The 27,421-nt window shown below is 50.7% G+C and overlaps 1 long non-coding RNA gene across 4 annotated transcripts; it reads left to right on the top strand.

The window, feature by feature from the left end:
* The first annotated feature begins 14,194 nt into the window (after positions 1 to 14,194).
* Positions 14,195 to 27,063, top strand: LOC126507039 (uncharacterized). 4 transcript variants are annotated; one of them, XR_007593407.1, is made up of 6 exons: positions 14,195 to 14,405; positions 16,951 to 17,096; positions 17,289 to 17,530; positions 18,184 to 18,273; positions 20,811 to 21,028; positions 26,188 to 27,063. It is a non-coding gene; the product is annotated as an uncharacterized lncRNA (long non-coding RNA). The 4 variants fall into 4 exon arrangements; XR_007593406.1 differs by lacking the exon at positions 26,188 to 27,063 and adding an exon at positions 22,235 to 23,614; XR_007593405.1 differs by lacking the exon at positions 20,811 to 21,028.
* Positions 27,064 to 27,421: the final 358 nt, after the last annotated feature.

Raw genomic sequence — 27,421 nt, 5'->3', positions numbered from 1 at the left:
GGACAAGCCAGGCTCAGCCCACTCAGTCCTCATCACCTTGGAGAAAGCGGCACGAGAATGAGAATGATCCCGACCACTCACTGCGGTGCCAGTGCCGAGGAGCTCGCTGCCAACAGTAAACTGGCCATGGATGGCTAAGGCAGGATGGGGCTTTGCTCAGATACCTGAGCAGAGCCCGTCTATGAGAGGATCAGGGTCTGGCTTAGTCATGTAGACACAAGGCCTACAGCTACATTTCGAGTGCCTCTGACACACACCCCAGGGCCACCATGTCCACCACGTCACTCTGCTGCCCTGGAGGAACCCAAGCCTTTGCTCAGGCACAGCCACCACCTTTCAAGGCTCCACGTTCCCATCTTATATGGAAGCATCCAGGGCAGGTGACCCCCCAACCATCCACAGAGGAATTCTGGGAATTTGAACTTCTGCAATTAGCCTGGGAAGGTAGGGACCGTTGTGGAGACAAGATAATGTATAATGAGAGTATTGGGTGGCCACAAGAGAAAACAATGGCTGCTTTCAAACACCCTACAACTGCACAAGCCCTGGCCAGAGCACTCATGGCACCCCTGTCCCTAGGCCTGCTTATTCTTAGGGAACCACAGAACAGAATGGGCAAGTGACTTGCTGGAGGTTCTAGAATGTTTTCCAGCCTCCCAAAGGCAGCACTGCATAGAAAATGGATAGACTTCCCTCCCCAGCCTCTGCATCCTGGGGGCCCTAACGCTGGGTGGAACTGGCTTCAATCCCAAGTGAACTTGTGTGGCTAAGGCAGCAGAGTGAGTCCTCAACACACAGGCTCATGTTCATAGACGGACACGGTGGTAGCAGTGTATTGTCACAGCCTGTGCAATGTCACTGCAGACTGTGTAACTGCAAGACCAAGTCCCACTCTGACCTTCCCACAGAAGCAGGAGGCCATTGCCCACCTAGTAGAACTGATCTGATTGGAGGATCCACTGATGGTTCCATCTCCCAGCTCTGTGACCTTGGTCCTCCATTTCTCCATGGCTACCAACATTGCCTCTTCCTTGGTTACCTCTGGAATTGTCCAGTAGCTCGAGCAGGCCTGCAGCATCCACAGAAGGATCAGCCGTGCTGGCAGGGCCAGCCTCCCCTTCATCCATCAGATTCCACACCAGCATTTTTCTAAAAGTTCCCCGTGGCAAAGGCAGAGAGAGTGCGTGCGGTTGGCTGGCAGCTGCATTCCTGTAGGTTCATAAGGATGCGGAAGCCCGGCTCTGGCTTTCCCAGTTGGCGCTGACTCTTTAGGCAGTTAGTGAACTGAGAGCCTTCAACAGAGGCCACCCGTGGCGAGCCATTAGCAGACACTGTGAAGATCAGTGGCCACAGGCTGTCCGCCTCAACCAGTGTGGAGATAGCGCAAAGACCTCTAAGCAAGCATTGCTCTGGGGTGACCCACAGACTGCGCTGATGCCGCTGATCCCAGAGTGTCACTTCAGAGCCGGAAGTCAGGAAAGGGGAGGGGGTGCTTTCAGGGCCCAGAGGCTGCCTGCCTGGGGAGCTTTTGGGAAAGAACTTTGATCAGGTGGCCGGGGCAGCCAGTAGCTGTGGACAACAGCTTTGATGAGATACTTATTCATTTGACAGATCTCTTATGAGTGAGTAGGGAGACCTACACAGGATAGGCTTCAGACTCAGAGGCCTGAAAAGGTGACTTTCCCAACCCCTGCTCAAAGGCTGGGAGTATAGTAGGAAAAAGATGCTGAGTGCTAGTGACAGAAGCCCTCTGCCATTTTCTCTCCCTGTTCCCCCTCCTTGCTGAGAGAAGCCTGAGTTTTTTTTTTTTTCCCCCAGGTGTTCCATGGCCAGCTCAGGGTGGGTAGCTCTTGGTTGTTTGTATCTCTCATTGTGGCCCTTGGCCCTGCAGCTTCAGAATCCCTGTGCAACTCGTGAAAAAGGTAGTCTTGGGTCCCACAGCAGGCCCAGCCAGGCCCACTGCTGAGCCGTCCCCTCCTCACTCTAGTGATAGCTGAAAACCAGAAGAATGGATGAGACTCTGCTCTCAGGAGACCTGTGGCTGTTGGGGAGGCACACACAAATGTAAGCACTGGTGGAGAGGCTCCAGGGCATGCGTTAGAGAGGCCTTCTGGGATGGTTGTGTATGAACTAGTTTGCTTTAGGATGTAATAACGAAAGTCCCTAGTGAGTGCCGTTCACAGGGTAAGAGACGTTTTTTTCTCCGTGACAGATGGGGGCTTGACAGGGGCTTAACTCAGCACTCTGCAGCCCGGCTGCCCGGTTTGCTATCCATCAGCTGCTGTGGCCTCCTTCTCAAGTCACGCTCCCTCTCAGTCACATGACTGCTGGCAGCAATGGAAGTTACAGGAAGTTTTCTCTTTGGGTAGGTTAGCCTCTGTAGGTCATGTGTCCTTGCCTGGACCACTCACAACAGCCAGGGGATTTCTAGCCATGAATGACATAGTCATCAAGATGGCTTGGGTCTGAGGACCTTGATGGTGTCCCCTGAACTACGGGGCTGCGTAGATGTGGGGTCAAGAACCTGATTAGGCATCTGTTGAGCCAGAAGGCACCCAGGGGTGTAACAGCAGGCAGTCTCTTGAGCAGGGCTATGGGGTGCCAGTATGCCTTTAGACACGCAGAAGTGACAGGGAGAGCAGCGTGTCTGCAGCTCTCTGCCCTGAGAGCTCTGGTGCAGGGTAGGCATCCAGGGCAAACCTCTGAGCTCAGACCCTGGGCCTGTGATTCAGCCAGCCCGGGAGCACATAGCCCCAGGAGCTGCAGCCTGCAGTGGGCTCTCCTCTGAGCTCAGCAAGGCGTGGCCTGCTCACCAAGTGAGTAATTTTTCTGTCAAACCTGTCTGTTCCGGTTGTGCTCAGACCGGCAACCACCTCACAAAGGAGCGAGCCTGGGGACGACTGCGGCTTGATGACAGAGAAGCGGCTGTACTTGTGACAAGCCAGATCATTGAGAAAGAGTTGGCCGGGCAGAAACATCTGGGACAACACAGCCCCATATTGTCACCACAGGGCACAGGTGCATCGAAGGCAGCTATCGGTTGAGGGCAACTTTCAGATTCGTTTCATCTTCACTATGTGAACGAAAGGGGACGCATGGTTCCGCCACTGGAGAACTTTTAGATGGCTCTGACCCATTCTTTGTGTGGGTCTACATTTTCAACTGGAAATTTCTGAGGTCTGAATGCAGGGCGTGTGGGCTGGAGCACCGCCAAGCGGTAGAGTGCTTGCCTAGCGGTAGAACATGCGCCACCCTCAGCATCAGCCACCAAAGCAGCAGGGGGTCAGTTCACCTCTGAGGAGTGCAGAGACGGGCGGGCGATGGCTAGGAACTTCTCACCAAGTACTGCAGACCTTTAAAAGAGCAAGACACCCTAACGTTTATATTTACTAAACGTGAAATTGATATTTTAGAGGTACCTAGGGTTAAAAAAATAAAATGCCCATATTGTATTTATTGGCAAGTTGATTTTTTTTTTTTTAAAGACAATGTTTCACTATGTAGCCTTGGCTGGCCTGGTACTAGCTACATAGTAGTTTGAGCCTGGCCTTGAACTCACAGAGATCCCACCTGTCTCTGTCTCCCGAGAGTTGGAATGAAAGGCACGCGCCACCACGTCTGGTTCCTGTTAAGAAGTGTAGAGGTGCTTGAGCTTGGATGGCATTGCATTTCTACTGGGTGGTGCTATTCCCATACGGGCGGTGTTGCCTGATGTATGTCTGGGCACCACATTCATGCTTGATGCCCACGGGTTACGGAAGAGGGTGTCAGACCACTTAGAACTGGTAATGAGCTACTATGTGGATTCTGGGATCCGAATCCACGTCCTTTGGAAGCGCAGTGTTCTTAACTACTGAGCAAGCTCTCCAGCCTCTGTTCCTATACTTAATACAAAGGTTTTGCTACCTCTGCTGTGGTCTGGTTCAATGTCCCCATGTCCATTGGCTGAGAGGAGCAGTGCTTTTAGGGGCCCAGGGGGGCCCTGTCTTGTTGTCTGAGATGTTGCTGTGTTCCTCTTCCAATCACCAAGGGACTGAGCATAGTCAGTGACCAGCAACCTACTACTAGTGGCCAATGCCCGCTAGTAGCCCGGGACTCCGGCTCCGCTGTGCGACAGCTATTGATACGGTGAACCATTCCTACTCGGTCCAACCCAGTTCATCCTGAAGCTGGGGTTTCCAGCAGTCCATCTGTCCTCATTGGAGTGAGGAGTGAGGGAGTCAGCATGCCTGCAGTCCCAGCACACAGCAAGTGTCAGGGGCCCACCAACAGGCAACTGTGGAGTCACCCCTGGGCCTAAGAGAGAGAGATTCTGCAGGTCCTTGGGGTTGTGGCTTTGTGCTCAATAGTTTTGCTTCTTATAATCGCTCTCAAGAGACAGGCTGTCAAATGCCAATTATCCCTAAAGGAAGTGGAGAGTGCCGTGGGAGGAAGGGCATTCCTCACTTCCCCTGTGACATGCCCATATGGCAGCACTGCCTGGTGGCCAGACTCAGAAGATGCTTGCTTCAAGTCTCAGGTCAGACCCGATGGTTCTCCTCTTCCTACTAGATTTTTCATCGAGAGTGTAGCCGGGCCAGGCAGTGTGTCTCGGAATAGACTGCCATATTTGTGCAATGTTTTCTTCTCTATCGCCTCTTTGATCCCCAGACCCAGAAGCAGCATCAGCTATTGCTTTGTTGGCAGAGGTTAGCCCACATTCCTGCGCAATCTCTCCATCTCCCCCTTCCTGACTGTTTATCTTCTTCTGTGGGGGCAATGCTATTTCATTCTGGGGAGGCAGGTGGCAGATGGGACAATGACAACACTGTTCTGCTGTGTCCCAGCCACAGTAACACAGTCCTCAGATGGCTAACTTCATCATGCTGGACTTTTGCAGGATATGGTGAGGGACCAACTTGGTTGGATGAGACCTTTTGTGTGTGGGCAGAAAAGCAAGTCCAGAGAACAGGAAGTGTTGCCAGGGGCCGGGGAGCCTCCATCTGCCCTGCTCAGGCTCACTCTTGGCCAATTTATTCAATTAGCATGTATCAAGGAAAATCTGTGCACTGAGTATCAAGAACAACAGATTTTGTGTGCGTGGAGTCCACATTCAGAAGGCAGAGACAGGAAGTGAACAGTTAAACAAATCACATAAGCTCAGCTCATCTGGAGTGTGAAATGAAGTGTATGGATGGACCAGTCTCGGGAGCAGGACTGGGGTCCTGGAGAGATGATGGCCCTCTGCGAAGAGACGGTTTTTTATTTGGCTATGAGTGAGGAAAAGGAATCCATCAAGAAAACAAACAAACAAACAACTATTGAGTACTTGCTTTTATTTAACACAGTCCTGGACATCCTTGCCTAAGCAATTAGGCAAGAAAAGGTAATAAATGCTATGCAGATTGGAAAGGAGGAAATGAAATATTGTCTCTTCTTAGTGTTTGAGATATTTTAGTTGGGGGCCTCATCCCAGGCCCTGGCATCCATCTTTGGAATACTGGGCAGGAAACTCCATTTCAAGCCCACTCTCTTGGGAGTTGCCTTAATCCAAACTCCACCTCCGAGAAAGCCGGCCAACCAGTGACCTCTCCTCAGAGAGGGTCAAGAAGACCCGCCAAATGGTAAACCCTCCCCTGGGAAGGTCAAGATCACTCCCACAGGCTACTTAAACTGCCCCCCAGAGAATGAACATGTAGTCTCTGGGTTTCGCGTGGTCTCCCCTTCTCTCTCTCTTTCCTTCTCCATGCTTTCCTGGTACCACCTGGGAGAATTGCATTAAATATGGGCATCTCTTAATTCAATTTAATTCTGATTGAAATTATTTGCGTTGGCAGAGAGGCTCATCTAAGAAATATTCCTAACACTTAGATGATATGATCTTATACACAGAAAACATTTGTTCCATTTATTAAAACAAACAAACAAACAAACCCATTACAACTAAGAAACAGATTCAGTAAAATTGTAAAATACAGAATGAACACACACATACACGCATGCACACACATGCATGCACGCACACACATGCACACATACACTCACGCAAGCACACACTGCATTTTATAACCAAGCATGAACAGCTCACAAGGGAAATGAAGAAAGCAATCCTGTGTATAAAAACATCCACAAGAATAAAACACTGAGGGAAATCTTCTAAGGAGGGACAGGCTTATGCACTAAAAACAAAATTCACTTGTGCTGAGAGAGGCTAAAGATGACACAGCAGACTCAAAGATATCCCTCGTTCTCTCTTGTGCAGGAGGACAGAGCCTGGCAGAGGTCACACTTCCCAATGAGGGGACAGATTCAGCAGCTTCCCCACTAAAAACCCACAATGCATTTTGCAGAAATGAAAAACAAAATTCATCCTAAAATTCATACAGAAATGTCACGAAACTCCTAAAAACCAGTCTTAGAAAGAGGAACAAAGCTGGAGGCCCCACACTTCCCAGTTTTCAAACTTAAACCAAAGCTGCAGTGACAAAAATGACCATGTTTGTCTTAAGCTTTGAGGGGGCAAGAAAATGTTGCCAGGTAAGAAAGTCACTGTTCGGTCTCACAGGCTGTCCATTATGTCTAGAGATGAACTCTGACTTCTGTGGTCAGATAAAAGCCAGCATTCCTCAGGAATGTTTGAAACCAGTTCCCATCTGCTAAAAGAAGTCATTCCCCTTACCTCTGACAGAAGGGACATAAGGCTCCATTCGCATATACCTGTGGTTGCATATCAAAGCCCAAGCCACCCTCCAGGCTCCCTCAGTCCCTACTCACAAGTACTTGTTAAACATTTCAAAGTCCACACCAGCCTCCCCAGGCTTCCCTCCTCCTAGATACCCAATTATTCTCTTTATAAAGGCAAGGCTTTCCCCCTCCCCCACCTCTGCTCTTCTGTTTCTCCTCTTTCTACCTCAGAGCTCTCTATGGCCTCTTTCTGTCTCTGGCTTTCCCTTCCTGCTATTCCCACCGCCTTGCAGACAGCCCTGGCTATGTCCAGTTGGTTTCTTTTCTCTCTGATCTGGATGCTTCCTGATGTCTCTGGATTATTTTTCTCTTCTGCCCAATAAAAGCCTTCTTCTTAACCATACCACAGAGAAGACATATTGGCAGGTTCCTTACTGCGACCCCTTGCACACATCTGGTGCCCAAACCCAGGGGTACAAATGGATCCAATTCCAAGGGGCCTGGCTTCTCCTAACCAAACCGAGCAGCTGATTTGACTCCTAAGGTCTGGATCTTTGGTTTCTGCTGTCTTCTGCCACCCACCGTATTCAACTCCAAATACCAGATATCTTCTCTTCAGCCGCTTCTCCTCCTCTGCTCTGACCAATTGGCTCTCCTCAGGTACTCAGGACTCGTCAGTGCCGCCTCAGAACTGCCAGTTCAGCTTTGCCATCGTGGCTCCTGCAGCTTCCTGGTGCTGAAAAAGCTATGCCAGTTGCCTCAGGAAGCATCACTTCTCCTGCCCTAAAGGCAGACTTGGAGACGGAGGGACAGGGAGGTCTCCAGGACTTTCAACTCAATGCTTGTCATTATTTCTTTGCCCATCTGCTCTTGGAGAGAGTCATTGGGTCCCTCATTACAGTTTCAGCTCCAGAAAGGAAGGGGTGACTCCCTGTGGTGTCCCATGCCAAGGCAGGTGCTGGCTCAGTATGTATTGGCCGAATACCCAGCTGACATGGGGTCAGGGGGACAAGGGCAGAGATAGTGCTTGCCTTTGACACCCCACCTCGGCACACTGTAGGCTCAGTAAATATCGGCTGAAGGAATGAATGGCATCTTTCAGGGCGTGTGGGTGCCTCCCCACTGTCTACGGGATCCACCACCCCTCCTCCCTCTCATCTGTTTCCTTGCTCCTCTTGGGTGGATTTGTCTCATGCACACCCCCCTCCCCACGGCTGCTATCACAGCTCCTCCTGCCTGTGTGTCAAATGTCTGTTATTCTGGCTGTTTTGGGCCATCTGACAAGGGCCCCCTTCAGCCTGTGGGCTAGGGCACCTCCTCTGATTGACCTGCTGTCCATGTGTGGCCCTCCTGGAGATGCAGCCAGACAGGTTGTGGATCTGGAAGTCAGTTGTCACCTGTCTGACCAGTGCTGAAAACATCCCAGGTCCCTGATGGCCACACCTGTGGATGGAGGAGAGGCGTGTTTTCAGTAGGCATCCAAGGGCACCATATTGCAGAGGTTGGAGCCTCCAGTCACACCCAGAGCGACTGCTTAGTGTCTCCTCAGGTCAGCACTGCCTCAGGTACTCAGGATGATGAGGACCAGCTGCACTGAGGAGGACCCCAGTTTTCCTGGATGTCCCGAAAAGGGCTGTGAAGTCTGGAGCTTAGCCCCAGACCCTGGCCTGGGAATTGCATTGGTCTGGACTCCAAATCCCAGCATGCCACTCCCACAGGGTATTTAAGTGGGCTCCCAGAGGAGAAACACGTGGTTCTGGGTTTGCATGTGCTCCCCGTTTTCCTGTCTCCCCGCCCTGCGCTTGCCCACCCCAGAGCGCCGTATTTAATAAAACAATGGGCATTTTAATTTGGTTTGATCTGACCTAATTGGATTTCTTTGCGTTCATTTTTAGGATTTTTCCTAACAGGGGCCCCAGGAGAAGTTGATCCCATAGTTTCTTGTGGCCTAAACCCATTTCACCTGAGCATTTGCAGAGCGCTTGATCCCACCAGAGCCAGGCTCTGCCCTCCTAAGAAAGAACCTGGCCACCCAGGTGTGTGGTAGGCATGCCTTGTCACACTGCTGTGGGACTTAACGGCCATCTTTCCCACTCATGGCTGAGGTTCTTAGCACTTCTAGGAATGTCCCTCTGTGTGTCAGGAGGCCTCTGCTATATTACATTATTAGACTACATTTCCCAGTCTGCTTTGTAGTTAATATGTAGCCAATCGAGTACAAGCATTGTCTCTTTTTATGTTTCCATTGGTGGGGAGGGAACAAGTACCCAGTATCTGGGAGGAAGAAGGTAATCGGCATAGAAACTCAAAGAGTACAATGTGGCGGGAGTTGGGGCCCCATTTCCCTATCTTAAACAAGAGCGTAATCATGCTCACATGCTCTGGTTTCTGGAAGCTGGGATCCTTTTGTGTGCTGAAATGTAGAAAATTCAAAACCAGTGGTCTAAGGCAGAGGAGGTAGAACTACTGGCTCAGAGAACTGAAAATACGGGTGTAAGAAAGCCTGGCCCATATGCAAGACCAAGCTGGTCTGAGAGCAGGCGGTCCTGAACGTCCTCCTGCTCGCTGTGATTCCTTCCATCCCAGCCAGTTCCCTTCGCTGGTTTTCAATCTTCCCAGGGTCCCAGAGGGGCTCCTTTACTGGTGACAATGGAGCAACACAGGGGGTGTGATTTTACAGGCGTCCTGGTTCCCAGCCGGTTCTGCCAACTCCAGCTTCGGGATGTGTTACTTAGCAACCCCATCCCATCTTCCTTCCCTCTCTAAACCTCACCTCCTTCCCCCAACTCTCAAAGTACCCCTGGCTTCCTGGGTTTATTTCGACCTAAGACCATGTTTTCCGAGCCTAGTGGCTTCATAGGCTCATGTCTCTGGACTGTGAGAAGTCTTGTCCCCTCAGCCTCTTCCATCCCATCCCATTGTTAAGGGGCATTCCTCCTACCTGCCCTGTGGTGGTCCTGAGGATGCTTCCTGGCTGGTGGTTCTGTGCGGAGCCTTTCACACACCACCTCATCATTCTGCCTGGGAGCCCGCGAGAGGGGTCCAACTTCTCACTTTATAGCTAAGGCAGCTGGGGTTCAGTCAGGAGACAGGGCTTGGTGGTCAGAGGGGGCTTGTAGCCTCTCGGTTGCACCTGGGGCCCACACTTCCAAGCACAACTCACTGTTTGCTAAGTGAAAACATTCTCTCTAGTCTCATCTCTTCATGTCCTGTGTTTACTCATCCCTCAGATGATGGTTTGCTGGATTTTTTTTCTTTAAATAAGCTTGTTTTTGTCCTTACCAAATCACTTCTATTGAAAGGAAAACCCCATCACCGTGGTAAATAGGAAGCCAGCAGACGGTGGCTCTGAGGTAACCATAGAAATGAAAACAGTTGGCCTAAACAGAGGGGCTGTGCCTGCGAGAAGCCCCTGCCTGTCCCTTTCTACAAGAGGGTGATCAGCTTGGTTTGGCGGGTATAAAAGGTACTTTGGTATTTAACTATGGTCAAAGAAAGGATTAGAGGAGAGTTTCGTGGCACTCATGGGTTCTCTCAGGTCCTCTTGCCTTTGTTAGTGGCTGGAGAAAGGCAGGGGATGGGGGGGGGAGTCAGAGAACAGGAACACAGAGGGAGGAGAGGGGGCAGGGAATGCCTGGCCCACACAAGCAGCAAGAAGCCAGTATTCTGGGATGAAGGGTGGTGGAGGTCACAGAGAGGGCTGAGTCCTGCAGGGCCCCCAGTCATACCCAATTCTAAACCAGAGCAAGAACCTCCCAGGGGGCCCAGAAGAAGGGCCCACCAGTGCTGGAGTGAGTGTGGTGGCCCCAGCTGGACAGGACAGTATTTTCTCACTGTACGGTGTTGTGGCATCTGGTCCTTCCTCCCAGCAGGTGCGCTGCGCATCCTCCAAGGCTGAGCTTTTGGGATGTGAGGAGACTGGGTATCTATCTCTGTGTTAAAGCTACCTGTCCATCCCTCAGCAGGGGCTTCTGCTGGCTCAGTGACAGAGAAGCAACATGGCAGGGACTGCAGTCCATGTCCCCTGGGAAGTGCTCTGAACTGGATTTCGGAGCCCTTGTCAGCCTGAAGAAGCACAGTGACACTGTGCCCTGGGATCCCATTGCATCCACGCCTGCTGCCCTGACTGAACCCATCGACTTCCTGTCTTTGTTCTTTTCCTTTTGTCAGCAATTTGCATATTTCAAGCCCGACAGAAAGGTCAATAGGTGTTGGGGAGTGTGTGTGTGTGTGTGGGGGGGGACTTGAAGGACAACCTAACGCATCTTTCTTTGAACTGCACCACTGCAGAGAAGAGCCCTAGGACAAGGGACCCTAAATCATATGTTCATCTCTGTGGACTCCCAGGGCCCAAGGAGGGAGAGTCCATTTACCTGGACTCAGCAATAAGAAGGGCAGTGGTACCACACAGAGGACTGTCCACCCAGGGATGCTAAGAACCAGAGGATGGACCCTCCCTGCCACAAACTGACCATGTGGCAAGCACAAAACGCCTGACAACCGGGCAAGCAGCCCAATCAGAGTTGGGGGTGTGGTCAGTGGTGGGTTGAAGAAAGCCGCCTGGGATGCTATGTGTATGTCTGTGGTGTGCTTGTTCACATGTATAGGCACATGTGTGTTGGGGTACATGTATACGTGGAGGTCAGAGCTTAATGTGAGGCATCTTCCTTTTGTTCTCCACCTTAGTTTTTGACACAAGGTCTCCCGCTGAACCTGGCACATATAGATTCCTTTTGACTGGCTGGCCAGCAGGCCCCAGGGACCCTCCTGTCTCTGCCTCCCTGGTGCTGAGATCACAGGCACTTGCTACCAGGCTGCAGAACAATCCTGGTACACTGTGAATATGCACTACTCTCATTGGTTAATGAAGAGGCCACTGGCCTATAGCTGGGCAGGAGAGCCAGACTGGGAGGATGCTGGGAAGAAGAAGGGTGGAGTCTGAGGAGACACCATGAAAGGCAGACCAAGCAGGATAGGAAGTATGTACATGAGATAAACAAACTTGGGGTAGCACATAAATGAATAGAAATGGGTTAATTTAAGATATAAGAGCTAGCTAAAAATGAGTATAAGCTATTGGCCAAGTATTTATAATTAATATTAAGTCTCTGTGTGGTTATTTGGGGAGCAGTTGGTGGGATAGAGAACCTCTGCCTACCCTACCACACCTGGTTTTGTCACATGACCCCTGGGGATCCAGACTCAAGTGTGATGAACCATCTCCCCAGCACACCTTCCCTGGGGGGGGTTAAGTTGCTTTAAAAATTATATTTATTTTTATTTATTGTGTGTGTGTGTAAGCAACCCTCTCAAACACATGATGGCACATGTGTGGAGGCCGGAGGATAACTTTTGAGATTTATTTTCCTCTATTTACTATGTAGGTCCTGGGGGTTGAATTATCTGGATTGACAGCAAGCACCTTTACCCACTGAGTTAATCCAACCCCTTCTTAAAAGACAAACATAGTTCTTTTGGGGGAGGTAGTCTTTTGAGTTCAGAAGAAATCTTCACAAGGCTATGTGCTGATCATATTTTTTTAACCTAAAGACGAGCAAGGCTCTGGGTGGTTGTTTATCCAGGTGGACACCTTTGTCAAAACTCACTGAACTAGGCCCTTGTTTTATTGGCAGGGTCCCAGGCAGTGCCTTGGTGTGCATGAGGAATGGGCTGTAGGCCAGTGCTCAAGTCTACTGTGTGTATGGTGTTGTGCTTGCGTTTGGCCCACACATTATAGGCTTAGGAAATTGCTTACATATTATTTCCAATGGCTGATTTACAAAGCATTGGCACAGGGTGGGACTATTGAGCATTCCCTGTAGGAGGATGGTCCACTGGTATCTCCCAGTAGGCTGAGAATTATTATAAGTAGGCACTGTGAAAGCAAACTTTTCTCAATCCCCTTTTCAGGTCCCCTCTCAGCTATAACGCCCGATCCAACGTAAAGACTGTGTGGTAGCCATCACATAAGATGTCAAAGTCTCCATGTGCTCAGTGCAGTCATTGCTTGTTCCGAGACAGGGTCTGCTATAAATCTCTGCCTGGTTGTTAGGTTTGCTTTTAGTTTTGTTGTTTCTTTTAAAAGCCCAGGTTTCTGGTAGCTCAACTTTGTGGTGATATTTTTTTTTGGCTGTAACAAATAAAGCTTATCTGAAGATCAGAGTGTGGAGCTAACCATACTAGTCAGCCACAGAGGCCAGGCAGTGGTGGCCCACACCTTTAATCCCAGCACTGAGGAGGTGGAGACAGAAAGGGATGTGGTTGGATGGAGAGAGGACTATAAGGCAGGAGGAGACAGGAGCTCATTGCATTCAGTCTGAGGATTCATGGAGGCAGGATTTTGCCTGCTTTGGTCTGAGGATTTGATAGAGATAAAAGGTCTCTCTAGTGCCTGGTTCCTTTACTTCTCTGACCTTTCAGCATTTACCCTGATATCTAACTCTGGGTTTTTATTAAGACTACTTAGAATTTGTGCTACAAAACCTAGCCTCAAACTTGCTATGGCATTGACCTTGAACTTCTGATCTGCCTACCTTCAGCTTATAGAAGTATACTATATGCCTAGTTCTTTTCTTCTTTTTTCCCTTTGGATTTTCAAGACAGGGTTCCCCTGTGTATCAGTCCTAGCTGTCCTGGAACTAGTTCTTGTAGATCAGGCTGGCCTCGGACTCACCTGCCTCTGCTTCCCGAGTGCTGGGATTGAAGGCGTGTGCCACCACCGCCTGGCCCCATATGCCTAGTTCTATGTAGTGATAGGAACTGAACCCAGGGCCTTGTGCATGCTGGGTGCTTGTCTATCAACTCAGCCTGCCTTTTTTTTTTTTTTAAATAGGGTCTTTCTCACTCCGTAGGCCAGGGTGACTTTGCCTCAAGACAGTTCTTCTGCCTCAGCTCCCTCATGCTGGGATGACAGGTCTGAGCCACCATACCCAGCCTGGTTTCAAACTCATCTTGTTCTTGACTGCCTTGGCTTTGCCGAGCACACGTCACCATCCCTGGCCAGGAGTAAATTCCTCATTTTTGATCCAAGGGTTGGGTGATCCAGAGGGTCGGTGGTCAGTCCTAGAAGTCACAGCTGGAACAAGGACTTCTTAGAAGCCACAGATGGGAAAACAAACCCAGGGGCCATGGCCAAAGCCGGAGCGAACTCAGTAGAGGACGCAGGGTTGGAAAGGACAATGGCACAGATGCTCAGCTCAAAAACAGAAGTGAAGGGATGAAGCCAGAGCAAGGAGGGTAGGGAGTGCAGAAAGGTAAGAGCCACACCCAGTGTGCACAGGGATAGGGAAAAGTGAGGCTTTCTATTTCTGGAGCGGGAAGGCGTGGGAGCAGGGGAGTCAGACAGAGGCGGAGCAGGGCAGAGGGCAGCTCTGGAGGTGGGTGGAGGCAGCCTGAGGCAGCAGACAAGCAGATACTTCCAGATGAGTTAGTGTCTCCCCACTGCTTCAGGCTTCAAGGAACTTTAAGTCTCTCCCCTCCCTCCTCCCCTCCCTCCTCCCCTCCCTCCTCCCCTCCCTCCTCCCCTCCCTCCTCCCCTCCCTCCTCCCCTCCCTCCCTGCTTTCCTCCCTCTTTCTTTCTTTTGACACAGGTTCTCAGGTTTCTAAAGGCTGTCTTTAAACTTGCCAAGTTTCTGAGGATGATCTTGAACACTGGATCCTGCTGCCAACACCTCTCCAGTGCTGGGTGACAGGCATGCACCACCACGCCTGGGTTGTGCTGAAGGAGGTTCTGTAAACGCCGGGTAAGCACTCTGCCAGCTGAGTGACACATGTATTTCTCAGTGGTCATGTGTAGCTGCTTGGCCTCTAGGTTATGCAGAGCAGAAATGAAACTTCAGAAGAGCGGATTGATGTCTGAAATTCTGTTGTAACTGGAGAAATCTGAGCTCTGCGGTCTCTTGGAGGCCATGTGTGTGTGTGAGGGGGGATGCAGAGTACAGAGGTCAAGAGAGGCCTGCCTGGGAAGATGTTGCCCAGAGCAACAACCTGGGGGAGGCGGGGGAGGGAGTAGGAGGGACCAGCCTAGGCACTGTATTTGGAAGCATTGGATAGGCCAGGGCAGGGCAGGAAGTCGGGAGATGGAGGACTGGTGGCTCACTTTTGGAAAATGTCTTCTGTCTTCAATCAAAATTGCACTGTGGGTGGCAAGTGTTGTGTATAAGCCCAGACAGTAAAGCATCCAGTCCATAGGTGAGCTTGACTCATCCCTAAGTGTATACACCTGAACCCACTCCTTTGAGAAGGCACAAATCACACAGAGACCCTCAGAATCCTGCAGGGCAGGCCCACCCTCTTCTCTAACACCCAGGAGCTCGTGGTGGCTCCAGAAACCCATCCCAGCTGTTTCGAGTATTCCTTGCACCCGTGTTTTATGAGTTAGACTCTTTGAAAGAGGACCTGCCCATGTTGGCAGGTTTCAATTTCATCTCTATTCTGTTCGCCTGGTAAGGAAAGCCCCAAATCACAGTAAAGCAACAGCAGGCATCTGGAAAAGATTGATGAGTGTGTTTTTAATCACCAGGAGAAAACCCAGCCAGAGAGTCGGCCAGCTGAACTGAGAGTTTGGGGGACGGGGCCAGCCGCAGACGATGGAAGTCTCAGGGATCCCAAGAAACAGCTTTCCCCAGAGGCCTCTGCACGAATCCTGGGGGAGCACAGGGCTGGGCTGGTTCTGAAAGTTTGTTTGTGACTGAGAAATTCTCAAGAATAAAAACACCACTTCCCATCACTCCTGTTCCTTCTTTTTTCTACCCCTTCCTCTTTTCCCTCTGACTTTTATCTTGGAAGAAAGAGAGAGGAGAGAGAGAGAGAGAGAGAGAGAGAGAGAGAGAGAGAGAGAGAGAGAGAGAGCTGTTTTGATTTCTGAAGACGGCTTTCTCATCCTCCCCTGTGAGCTGCCGAGCAAAGAATTAATTTAGATTTTTGCAGTGTTGGGGCCTCGCTCATTAAATGAATCCCATTGTCTCTTGGAAGCCCAGGCAAGTTAGTTTAATGATGCCTCAGTCCTTCCAGTTCCTCAACAAGCGTCCCGTGTGCCTTCTGGCTCTCTCTACTAGAGCTTTGCTGGCAGCTTTTCAGTTTCCATTCGGTTGTGCCGAGCTCCAACCCCCTCCCTCACCAACCCCACCCATACTCTAGTCAGAGAGCCCCTCTTCTGCACCCCTTTCTGATGCCCTATGGGGTGCGCTCACCCCGTTTCCATGGTTTCTGTTCCTACTGAAAGTGTGACCGTAACTAGCCAGGCTGTTCGGATTTTTTAAAGACTACATAGAGATGGGTTCCTCGTGTCCCTGTCCACAGTTCATGTTTGCTGGGATAGGATATGCTGGTGGCAGGGAAAGATGGCATTCCTCTGCCTGTGTAGTCTGATAAAGCCCTAAAGAAACATGCCAGAAAGAGTCCTGAAAAGCCCTTTCACCTCTCTATATGCTCCCCTGCACCCCGTGAGGAAGTGGGCAGCCATAAGAGTTTCACCTCCCCTTAGCAATCATGAAAATTTAAACAAAGACAGAAGCTGGCCTCTTGTGTTGGAAAAAAAAAGTCTCCATGAAAAACTTCACAGGCTCGATCTTGTTGCATCTTAGACCACTGCTAAGCACTTCATGGACTTACGTCCTTTGCCTCCTGAGTCCATGACCCCAGCAGGTCTGGATCTGTGGGAAAGTTGGCTTCCTGGGATGATTGGCTGAGGCAGGTGGAGCTTGTGGAGCTGGGGTCAGTGGTTAGGAAGCCTTCTTCTCCTGGCCGATGCTCAGGCTGGGGAGGAAAGGGAGCTGTTCTGAATGCTTGTCGGGGGCAGAGAGTGGGCCGCGTCTTAGGGTAGGGAGGCTGCCAGAGGGTGGTGGGAGCTGGACCCTGGGTCGTGCCAGGGGTATGTTCCGAGACACAGGGATGTTCACTGGCCATGGGCTCTGTGCCAGTCAGCTTCTGCTGTGTTATGACGTCCCCCACCCTTCAAAAGGTAGTGGCTTAAACAAGCTTTTGTTGTCTCCAGTTTCTGAAGGTTGGACTTCTGGGCACTTGGTGAATGGCTTGGGGCTCCAGATTCGTGCAGGCTAGCAGCGGGGTACAGCTACAGGCCTTGAGGGTGTGCTTAGGAGGGCAGAGAAAGGCAGACTCTGGACTTGCTCATGTGGCTCCTGGCCCCACATTTCCTCCCTCAGCACATGTACTTCCCTGCCCCGGGCACACCAACTTGGCACTTCATGGGAAGGACACAGAGTCCAAGGCAGGGGCATCCCTGAAGGCCAGCTGCCAACAGTCGGATGTCTCTCTGTCATTCAAAAGGTATTTAGAGGGTCTGAGGAGATAATCCATAAAACCCGAGGACTTGAGTTCCAGAACCCACGTAAAAAGGTGGTGTGGTGGCACACATTTGAACGTGGAGACAGAAGGATCCCGAGGTTCACTGGCCAGCCTGTCTTGTCTAACTGGTGAGCTCCGGGCCAACGAGAAACCCGTCTTAAGGGAGGTGGGACTGCATTTCTGAGGCTGGCACCTGAGGGGACGGGACAGAGGACATGAAGAATGGTCCTAAGGTGTATGTTTCTCCATCTTGAATGTCCCTGCACGCTTGCGTCGGTGCCGTGAGACACTGCTGTTGTTTTTCATTTTCTTCTCTTCAGGGGAGGAGACAAAGCCTCATTAGCATGAAGCAGCGAAGCAGCAAAGAGAGGGTTAGATGGCAGGAGCGGCTGCGCCTGCAGCCAAGCAGGGTGCAGTGGCTACCCCAGCCCTGAGACTCAGAGCGGCCAGAGGCAGCATATGGCGACCTGGCTGAACTTCAGTAGAGGAGGGGACCTGACAGCAGCTGTGAGCACCGGGGATTGCCACTGCCTCCATTCCGTGACCCCGCGTCAAGGGGCAGGTGAAGCAACTCTTCAACTGTGTCCCCATGATTAGAGATCCTGTTGAGGTCCCCCCAGGGCTCGGGGGAGGAAGTCTCCAGAGTTCGCTCACCTTCCTGGACAGAGAGGGGGACTGTTGAGTAAGGCTGTGTCCTGTGTGAAGTTTACTATATATCATCTAACAAATGGGTTTCCAGAGTCAGCCTTGCCCTAGGAGACTCCATATTCTACAAACGGCTTTGGACTCCGTCTTGAGGGCGGTGGATGAGTGGTGTGGCTTTTGGGTGGACCCTGGAGCTGTACCATCTGCCAGGTGCCACCCACCCAGCAAACACTTATTCCATGTTACAAGTTTGTTAGGGCGAATTGAGACAGGGTGTGGGGACACATGGGTGTAGGGTGTATTGAGACCCTATCAGGGAAGCCCAATCAGATACACCAGACCAAGGAAAACACGACTTCTCTGGACACCTTAGTGATGTTACCCACATGTGACAGTGCAGTGACGTGCCCCCACACCAATCTAGCATCCATATGTGGTGTGTACCTCAAGGATCAACAAGCAGAGGGCTCCCTGATTGGTCCCCTGATCCTGGTGCAGCCTATTGACTGCCTGCCTGCCCACTTGTAACCCATCTGGACCTGAACTTGCCATTTCTGTCTCTGGACCCAGGTCTGCCCTTTCACCTCACAGCTGGAGACTTTCCGCTCTCAAACCATGACGTCAGCAGTGGCGGTGACAGCCCCTCCCAGCGCTGCTGAGGTACGGTATCTATCTATCTATCTATCTATCTATCTATCTATCTATCTATCTATCATCTATTTTATGTATATGAATGCTCTATCTGCATATACAAGGGCATGCCTAGCAGAGGGCGTCAGATCCCATTATAGGTGATCGTGAGCCGCCGTGAGGTTGCTGGGAATGGAACTCAGGTCCTCTGAAAGAGCAGTCAGTGCTCTTAACTGCTGAGCTATCTCTCCAGTCGACGGGTATCATATTAATACAGACCCTTGGGCCACTTGTGAAGTGTTCTGAACCCTGCTGTAGCCTCTTGAACTGTATTTTTTTCCTGTAAAGATGCAGACAGACACAGACACACCTCCTATGCGCCTTATGCTATGTAATATGAGAGTTAGTATCGGTAATTAAGATCAGAACAAAGGAATCTGCATTTGCCTCCCTAGGTTACCAAGGCAGGTGGATTATACGACAAGCTACTGCCCTTGAAGTGGCTAAATCTTGTGAATTTATTGTTGTTCACCAATAATAATGATCAGGAAAGGCCATCTTGCAAGATCATGGCTAAGTAAGCTGTAAGGACATCAAGGAGACAGTTTTCCTGCAAGGGCGAACCTTGAGTGTGTGTCTGCATAGCGTGTAGGAGTTTTGCAAAGCAGCGATGGGTCTGGGCAGAGTGGGAAGTGAGATGCAGTGGGGTACAGTCAGGACCATATGGCCGGGGAGGAGCCTTGTGCCTGCCATTTGGAAAGTGGCCTGTAGGGGGCGGGATGGAGACAAGATTGGTGAGTAGATGTCTACCCAGCTCAGCCTCCCAAGTGCTGGAATTGAAGTTAGGTACTATTATGCCTCTCGGCTCCTTCAGCAAATATTGGCTGAGCAGACACTGTGTGTCGAGCACATTCTAGACACAGAATACAGCATTTTTCTTTTCTGTAGTGCTGGGGACAGAACCCAGGGCCTTGTGCATGCTGGGTGATCACTCTACCTCTGGGCTGTGTCCCTAGACTTGCAGTTTTAAGAGACAAGTAGCAATAGACAGACAGACAGACAGACAGACAGACAGACAGACAGACAGACACACAAACGGTGGGGGGAGGTGCATGATGGCTGACTTTGGAGCTAGACCAGGAACTGTGGGGAGGAAGACCTTCTCTCTCTCTCTCTCTCTCTCTCTCTCTCTCTCTCTCTCTCTCTCTCTCTCTCTTTCTTCCTTTCTCCTCCTCCCCTTTCTTCTTTTTTTTCAGAATCAGAGTTTCTCTGTATAACAGTCCTGGCTGTCCTGGAATTTGCTTTGTAGACCAGGCTGGACTCTAACTTACAGAGATCCACCTGCCTCTGCCTCCCAAGTGCTAGGATTAAAGGCGTGCGCCATTATAGCCTGTCCATGAGGAAGACCTTCTTAAACAGTTTAAGGATTAATCGGGAGACAAGGAATAGACCCCGGGTGTGTGTGTGTGTGTGTGTGTGTGTGTGTGGGAGCTCTGCAGGGAGGTAAGCTTGCAGCCTCACTTCTGCAAGAATCGCCCAGGTCCTGAATTGGCTGTGATGGTGAATAGGGGTGGGAGAGCTAGAATGGAGGGGAGATGGGAGGATGGAGTCGAGGGGCGAGGAACTCGGTGGCCATCAGCACAGAAATGCAGTCCTGGTCAAAGCATGATTCTGCCCATCACTGGCTCTTCACTGTCTCAGCTCCTGGCCTTTAGATCTGTCCTGTGAGTCATCAGCAGTGTGTGGACCTCTTTCTGAAAGGCAGGTTCCTCTGGCCAGGATTAGGCTGAAGTCTTTCTTCATCCTGCCCAGGACTCCTGAGGAGATTTCAACTTCACAGGGGTCCATTGCCTCACTATCCTGATAGCCAGAGAGAGGGACAGAGTGTCTCTCTAAAATATCCTCTCTCCTGTCAGGACAGTTACAAGGGGGCCAGCCAGACTGCTTGTGGACTGTCCCAGTCCCCGGGGCAGCGAGATCACAGAGTATCCTGGCCACCAACTGTTCCAACAAGGCCGAATTCCTCACTGCCCTTTTCAGACTTGCGCCCGTTCCCCTTCCAGCCCGTGGGAGATGGATGGTTTCATTACTTGCGGCACTCGGCAATAAATCTTGCAGTTGCGGTGGAAGCGAGCTCTTTCCCGTGCCACCTCCCGTCCTGTGATTCATCACGGTTAAGCTTTCCTTTACCCCTGAAGCTGGGGGCTGGGGAGGAGCAGAGGCCTGGGGACTGAGGGGCTGTCACTCCTCAGAGGCTGAGAAGGGACTGTCTGCAGACAGGGTCAGGCTCCACGTGGGCTGGAGCAATGGCAGCCTCCGCTTAAGGGCTGTAAAGGGAAGCGGCCAGCGCAGCCCTTAGGGACCTTCACGCCTGGTCCATTTGCCAAGAAAATCTCCCAGAGAAGAAGGGGAGAAAGCTGAACGTCAGACAGAAAAGAAGCAGCCAGAAAGTTGTCTGCCAGGGGAGTGCTGAAGAATCTAATTCACGATGAAATGTGTTCTTGTTTGTGTACAATTAATTTTCCTCCCAAATGAAGGGCTTTGTCTCTCACTCTGTGTTTCAATAGCAACCGTGTAATTAAGGCAGCGCGTGCGTCTCTGCTCGGAAAGGGGCTGCTCGGTGTTAACATGGTGGGAAGCAAACTTTGCTTGGATTGGTTCCTGGCTCTGAGGAAATTAAAAAGAAAACACAAAGGATGGAAGAGAACACCTCCAAATAGAGACTTGGCCTCGGCTGGGATGATGTCACTGGAAGAAATGTGAGCAGGAAGTCCCATGAATGGAGGTTAGAAACTCCTGCTCTCACTGTGGGGGACCTGGAGGAGTGTTCAGGGATTTCCAGAATTTTTGGAAACGAGAATGACCAGTTTCATTGCCGTGGGTCCAGGTGGGAGGAGCTTGCAAGTGAAACAGGCCATTGTGTTTCTCAATGCAAATGCATTTTATCTGTACAGTTAGGCTCAGATAAATATTTAACCACTCCGAGGAGCCGGCTTGCTTGCGACTGTCCTTGGATCTTAAGGAACTCTTCACTTTCTTTTTCTATCTTTTCCTGTGTACACGTACACACGTATGTGTACAAATGCATGTGTACTTGGAGGCCTGAGGTCGGGAATCCACCTCCATTGCTCTTCCACCTTATTCACTGAGGCAGTTTCTCAATCAAGCTCAGAATTCACTGATATGGCTGGTTCTGCCCAGTGTGCTTGCTCTAGGAGTCCCTGTTCTCTGCCTTCTGAGGCTGCCATTATAGGAAGGCCACCATTCCCACCTGGCATTTACGTGGGTTTCTGGGAATCAGGACTCTGGTCACCGTGCTTGCGTGGAAAGCACTTTTAAACGCTAAGCCATCTCCTAAGCTCCCAAACTCCATGGAACTCGACTGAACTGTTTACTTTAGTACGTGTGTGCATGCATACACACATATGTGGTCAGAAGGGAGCATCAGATCCCTTGAAGCTGGAGTGAGTTACAGGCATAGGTGAGCTGCTTGAGGTGGGTGCTGGAAACCCGGACTCTTGTCTCCTGACGGAGCAGTAAGTGCTCTTAACTGTGCAGCCACCTCCTTAGCTCTTGACTGAACTTGAGGACGCCTTATTGACTGATAGTTTAAGAAAACGCCCTTACCGTTTTGTTCTGAGGCAGAAGGGCGCAGCCTTACTCCAACCACCGTCTAACTTCCCTGGTTGATGGCAGACCCCATCTCCCTGAGCTTCTCCTCGTGGGTTCTCTGTCTTCTAGCTTTCCATGTTGTGTGGCTCTCCTCAGACTTCAAGTCTCTCTGCATTTATCCTTCTGCTCGCAAGGGCTTGTGGGATGGCAGGACTGGCGGACACATCATGACATGTTCTGGTGTGAAGCTAGCTGGTTGGCAATCCCAGTTATGTCTATGAAGCCTCTCGTCCCATGTTAAGTCATGTCACCATGGGCTTCACATCAGGGACCTGCTCAATGGTGAGGGGATAACTTACAAATTGAACAATTTGAACAGGAATTCCAGGGACATGTGCGGCCACCGAGCACAGGCACAGAGGCTTGAGCAAGAGCTATAAAAGCAAAGGACAGCAACCAACATCAGAGGTTTATAGGACACCTGAAAACACCTTGCATCACAGTGGTACTTCAAGAGGCACTGCCACAGTGAACAAAGTTTCACTGTGCCTTAGAGAGCTAACCCCTTAGCTCCTGAGCTTGGAAGCTAAGCTCATGTCTGAGCTCGGCCTGGTTAATACTTGTATGGGAGACAGCTAATCCAAACTTACTGTTGGGCCCAACGACTTCCAGAAGAACAGAATGGCTTCATTCACAATAGGCTCAACTTGACCCACAGCAATGCCCATCAACCGGAGAGAGAGTAAACACATTGGAAGACAAGACTGCCAATTGTAACAAAAAGAAAAGGCGCTGACGAAATCAGTGTGGACAGATCCCAAGAGTATTATGCTAAAGGAAGAGGCCAGACACAATATATCGTTTCACTTGCATGCAATTCTAGAACTTCACAACTAAAGTGACAATGGATTGTGGTTTCCACCGGCTAGGAAGAAGGGCAGGAGGGGATTGTGTTTTCTCAGGTGACAGTCATGGTGGCGATGAGGTTCCCTCCACTTGTCAAAACTCATCAAAACGGTCCTCTTAAAGCCGCTAACTTTCACCGTCTGCAATTAAATTCCCATAAAGCTTAGTTTTTAAACAGCTTTATGTCACTAACACTAATGGCAAATCACTGCTCTCTGCCAAGATAGCAGGCAACTGTAAAAACAAATACATATATTTTAGAAGGCTCAGAAAAGAAAACAGACAGCCCAGCTGTCGTGCGTGCCCGTGCCCCTGTCTGTCTTTGTAAGCTCTGAGTTTCCAGCTGGGGGTCACATCTGCAGAGCCTCCCCACTGCGCCGCCAGGGACCACCCGAGCTGGCCTGAGGACCACAAGGAGGAAGACATTTTGAGTCGATGCGGCATCAGTGTGGTGTGGGAAAGCTGTGGCAATTACTCTGTGACCATGCTAACCTATGTTAGCTGACAACCAGGGCCCGTGCTTAGCGAGATAGGACTTCATCCGTGGTCCGTGCAAAGGCCAGTGAGTGCCGTGTGTCTCCTGGACATTGCACAGACTGGTCCCCTGGCTGGGACTGCTTTTCTAAAGACTTTTTGCCTAGCCAATGCCTTCTTACTCTTCGGGGTCTGTCGAACCCCCAACATTTGTGGTGTAGCTGCCCTTGATTCAGTAGCCCTTGGACTTAGTGCCTGTTCATACTTTTTAAAGCATTTAAACAAGTAGTTTGGTGGCTAAGAGAACTTCTTGCATGCATTTGTTTCCCTCTCTCTGAGTGACCGGAGGCCCCAGCAGGCTAACGGCAGGCAGGTCTAGACTGCCCGGTGTGGTTTCCCCAGAACTCATAGGGGGGCCTGTCACCTGGCAGGCTGCTACAGTTTTCCTTGGCTGCACAATAAATTACCCTGAACTTGGCTGTGAGTGTCTCTGGATCAGAACTCAAGATCTGACTTAGTGAGGTCCTCGATCGGAGTCTCAAAGGCTTCAGTCAAACTGAGGAGACGCTCAGTGGGTAAAGAGTTTGTGGCACAAGCCTGTGGACCTGAGTTTGGGGAAAACAGGACTTGATAATATGAACCTGGAATCCTGGCACTGGGGAGGGGGAGACAGACAGCATCCCGGGCCTCACTGGCAGGACCTTCTACCAAAGCAGTGAACCTCAGACTCAGCAAAGAGACCTTGTCTCAATAAGATGGATAGTGATAGAGGAAGACACTAAGACCTCTGGCCTTTACCTGTGCATTGTGTAAGTGAACACACCTGCTTGCATGTGCACACACTTCCACAAACCATGCAAACACACACAAAGATTGCAGGCAAGTAGTGGGGGCCTCTTCCACACTCCCAGAGCTACTGAAGGAGTCCTCTCGTGTGACTGCAGAACTCTCAGCAGTCACAGTGTGTGTGTGTGTGTGTGTGTGTGTTTGGGGGCATGGGTAGATGTGGGGATGGGGTTGTGGAGGTGTATAGGAGTGAGCGTGGGGAGGCATCTCTGGCTTCAAGACTCCCTTCAGGGGAAGGCTTGGATTCTCTTTTAAGGATCCACCTGATTAGGCTAAGTACACACAACTTAATCTCCCTATTAATTAACTCAGGGCCAACTGTTTAAAGAACCTTAATTACATCCTCAAAAATCCCTTTGCCTTTACCCTATCACGTGATCAAATCATGGGGTTTAAATTCTACCTTAAGCACAAGTCCCACCTCCATATAAGGGGGAGAAATCTTGGGGTCCTTCCCTGGGTGCAGCCTGCCACTCTGGCTTTCAGTGCTCTCTTGTGATGGACAAGACACCCGAGTTTCCTGCGTGCCATCCTTTGCTCAGCTGGCGTCCTGCACTGGGAATTCTTGCCATCCTCTATGGCTGCCATCTTTGTTGTGTTACCCTTTGAAACTGGCTCAGAGCCTCCTGTCACTCATGACTTGCATCCTGTCTGTCTCAGACTGATAATGTCCGTCTACCTTCCCCACAATGGGAGGCGAGGTGGTCTCAGTGTGAGTCCCCTCTGGCCCAGACACGGCTGTCTATTTGAACACATGGAGAAACCAGGAAGTTGTTCGCTTTGAAGATACCCTCTGGGCTCTTCCCTCTCTTTCTCTGCTTCCAAACATAACTACTAAACAAGCACACTGGTGTGCCCGCCCCCGATGTCTCTGACTTCCTGTAGTTCTGTCATCTTACAACCATGGGAAGCTCACCAGGCAAGCAAGAAATGCATATTGCTGGCTCAGCCTGCTGATAGCGCCTTCTGCTTTGCTTTCTATTTGCAGAGGCTTCTAAAGAGACCCCCTTTGAGGTGCTGTGACCAGGAGTCCTGATGTCAGCCAAGACTGTAATAGTCCCTATTACAGCAGTCACCCAACCCAAAGAGACTATCAAGAGCCCAGAAATCGCCCCTAAGCGCAATCTCAGAGTCAGGTGTTTCCAAACTGGCCCATCTGGTCTGATCAGGAGAAGGAAACTGACAGATGTGTCTCTTTGTTTCTTCCTCTGCTGGAGAGGTTTGGAAAATTACCTGAATATCTGAGGCCCCAAGGATGGGGGGGGCGGGGCTGAGCACTCTCCCCATCCCTGAAGGCAAGTTCCTTCCAGTTCCCAGTATCCAGGGCCTGCAGGGCAGCTGGCTTTCAACAGAGCTCTACCATGGACAAGATATTAGCTCTCAGCTGCCCGGGGAGAGTAGGGACAAAGCCAGGCCCTACAGGATGGCCACAGGCTGGAAGTGGAAGGAAGATCCAAAGGGGGAGTGGGCAGGGCTTATCTCCCAGCATTTGGGAGGCTGAGGCAGGTGGATCTCTGGACTACAGTTCAAGGCCAGTCTGTCCTATAAAGTAAGTTCCAGGACAGCCAGGGCTGCTACACAGAGAAATCCTGTCTCACAAAACCAACAAAACAAACTAGAGAGCATCACGGGCCAGAATGCTTACTGTGAGTCTCTTCTGACTAAAGCCAGCTCAACCACTAAGAGTCAGTAGGCTGTGCACATGACCAGAAGGACTGGGGGATTGCTACTGAGCAGAAACTAAATAAGCCCTTACTTTGCCTGTGCTTAGCTAACGTAAGCCTCACCCATCTCAGGGGCCGCGCAGGGCAGCACGCCTCGAGCCTTGGTAGCTTCCCTGCGGACGGCACCTTTGACTGACAATAGTTGCCTGGTTGCTTTGCAGACACCTGAAGGTCAGTTTTGCTAAAAGCAGCACAGCCAAAATGGGACAAAAGGCCGACACCTCTGTCTTGGTGCTGTGTCTACTGCCTTTGGCGCTTGAATCTCTGAACGACTCTGCTCAGGTCTGTTCAGGGAAACATTTCGTTTAGGTCTGTACAGAGCAGAGAGGTGGTTTTTATTTTTAATGTATCAACCTCATCTTCATTTTTTTTTCCTCCACAGTTCCAGCACCCACAGGCCCTCAGCCTCACCACAAGGCCCACACCCAACTATGAGGCCTCAGGATGATAGTGCCAGCTTGGAGAGGCACTCAGCTGCTCTGAGGTTAAACCTGCTTCCCATCAGCAGACAAACCAAAGGCATGGGTGGGGTGTTTGCACTCGAGAAAAGTGTCTTTTGGAACTGTGCCCATGGCTGATGGACAATCTTCAAACCTCAACCAACCCCAGAAAAAAAAAATGTCGAAAGCCTGCCGGTTTGTGGCTGCAGAGATGCCTCAGAAGTAAGGATTCTTTCTGCTCTTGACAAGGTCAGAGGCTTTTGTTGGGGACCCCTGCACCTAATTTCATTGTATTTACCCCCCAGTGACCTTTGCTGGGTCATTACATGAAGGGGTGTTTGCTGGAATGGAAAGGCAGTTTGTACAAGGAGGAGCCTGACCTAAGGTCTAGAGTCTGGGGAGTATCGGGTGCAAGGACAGATTTCTGAGGAGACAAAACTCACCTGAGACCTGACAGGGAACGAGCTTCCTAGAGGAACCTGAGTGAAAGGTTGGGTTGGGGAAACATTCCAGAAGAGGGAGCAGCAGATACTAAGGGGCATTGTAGAGCCTGCTGTGTCCAAGCAGAGGGGACTCTGGTGCCGTGATGGGGTAGCGACAGGAAGCGGGTCTGGTTCTAGGGCTTGGATGCAGGGCACCAGGATGTGTGGGAATACAGAGGCTGCTGAAAGGGACTTTAGAGTGGAAAGGGGATGCCTGGCCTAGGGACTTCCAGTCATATGTTTCTGTGGGAACCCAGAGATTTCTAGCTTATCCCTGCAAAGGACTTCCTGGCCACCGTTATGTCCCTGCATAGTGCCGAAATTATTAAAGTTGTTGGGGGGCAACCAGTCCTCCTGGCTACAACTATATGACTCAGAGAGCTAGCAATTTCCTTATGCAACACAAATAACACAGGTGTTCAAATGTGCGCGCGCGTGTGTGTGTGTGTGTGTGTGTGTGTGTGCGCGCATGCGCGCACTCAGGGAAGGATGACAAAAAGTAAGTAAAGCAGCAACAGGAACAACAGGAACACTGAATAATTAAGGGGTGACGCATGGTGGCCACGTTTCAAGGCGGCTCATTCCTCAGCTGTCGCCTCCCCTGGGCTGCACGACAAGACCTGCTGAGGATTCCCTTAATTGAATTTTATTTGTGAAGATGAGACACGGCTGTCCCCCCCTTCATTCTTACAAA

The sequence above is a fragment of the Alexandromys fortis genome, unplaced genomic scaffold, assembly GCF_014885135.2.
Source record: "Alexandromys fortis isolate MF-2015 unplaced genomic scaffold, M_Fortis_MF-2015_v1.1 scaffold_27, whole genome shotgun sequence".
In the NCBI taxonomy this organism is placed as follows: Eukaryota; Metazoa; Chordata; class Mammalia; order Rodentia; family Cricetidae; genus Alexandromys; species Alexandromys fortis.
This window is presented reverse-complemented; position numbering and strand designations above follow the sequence as displayed.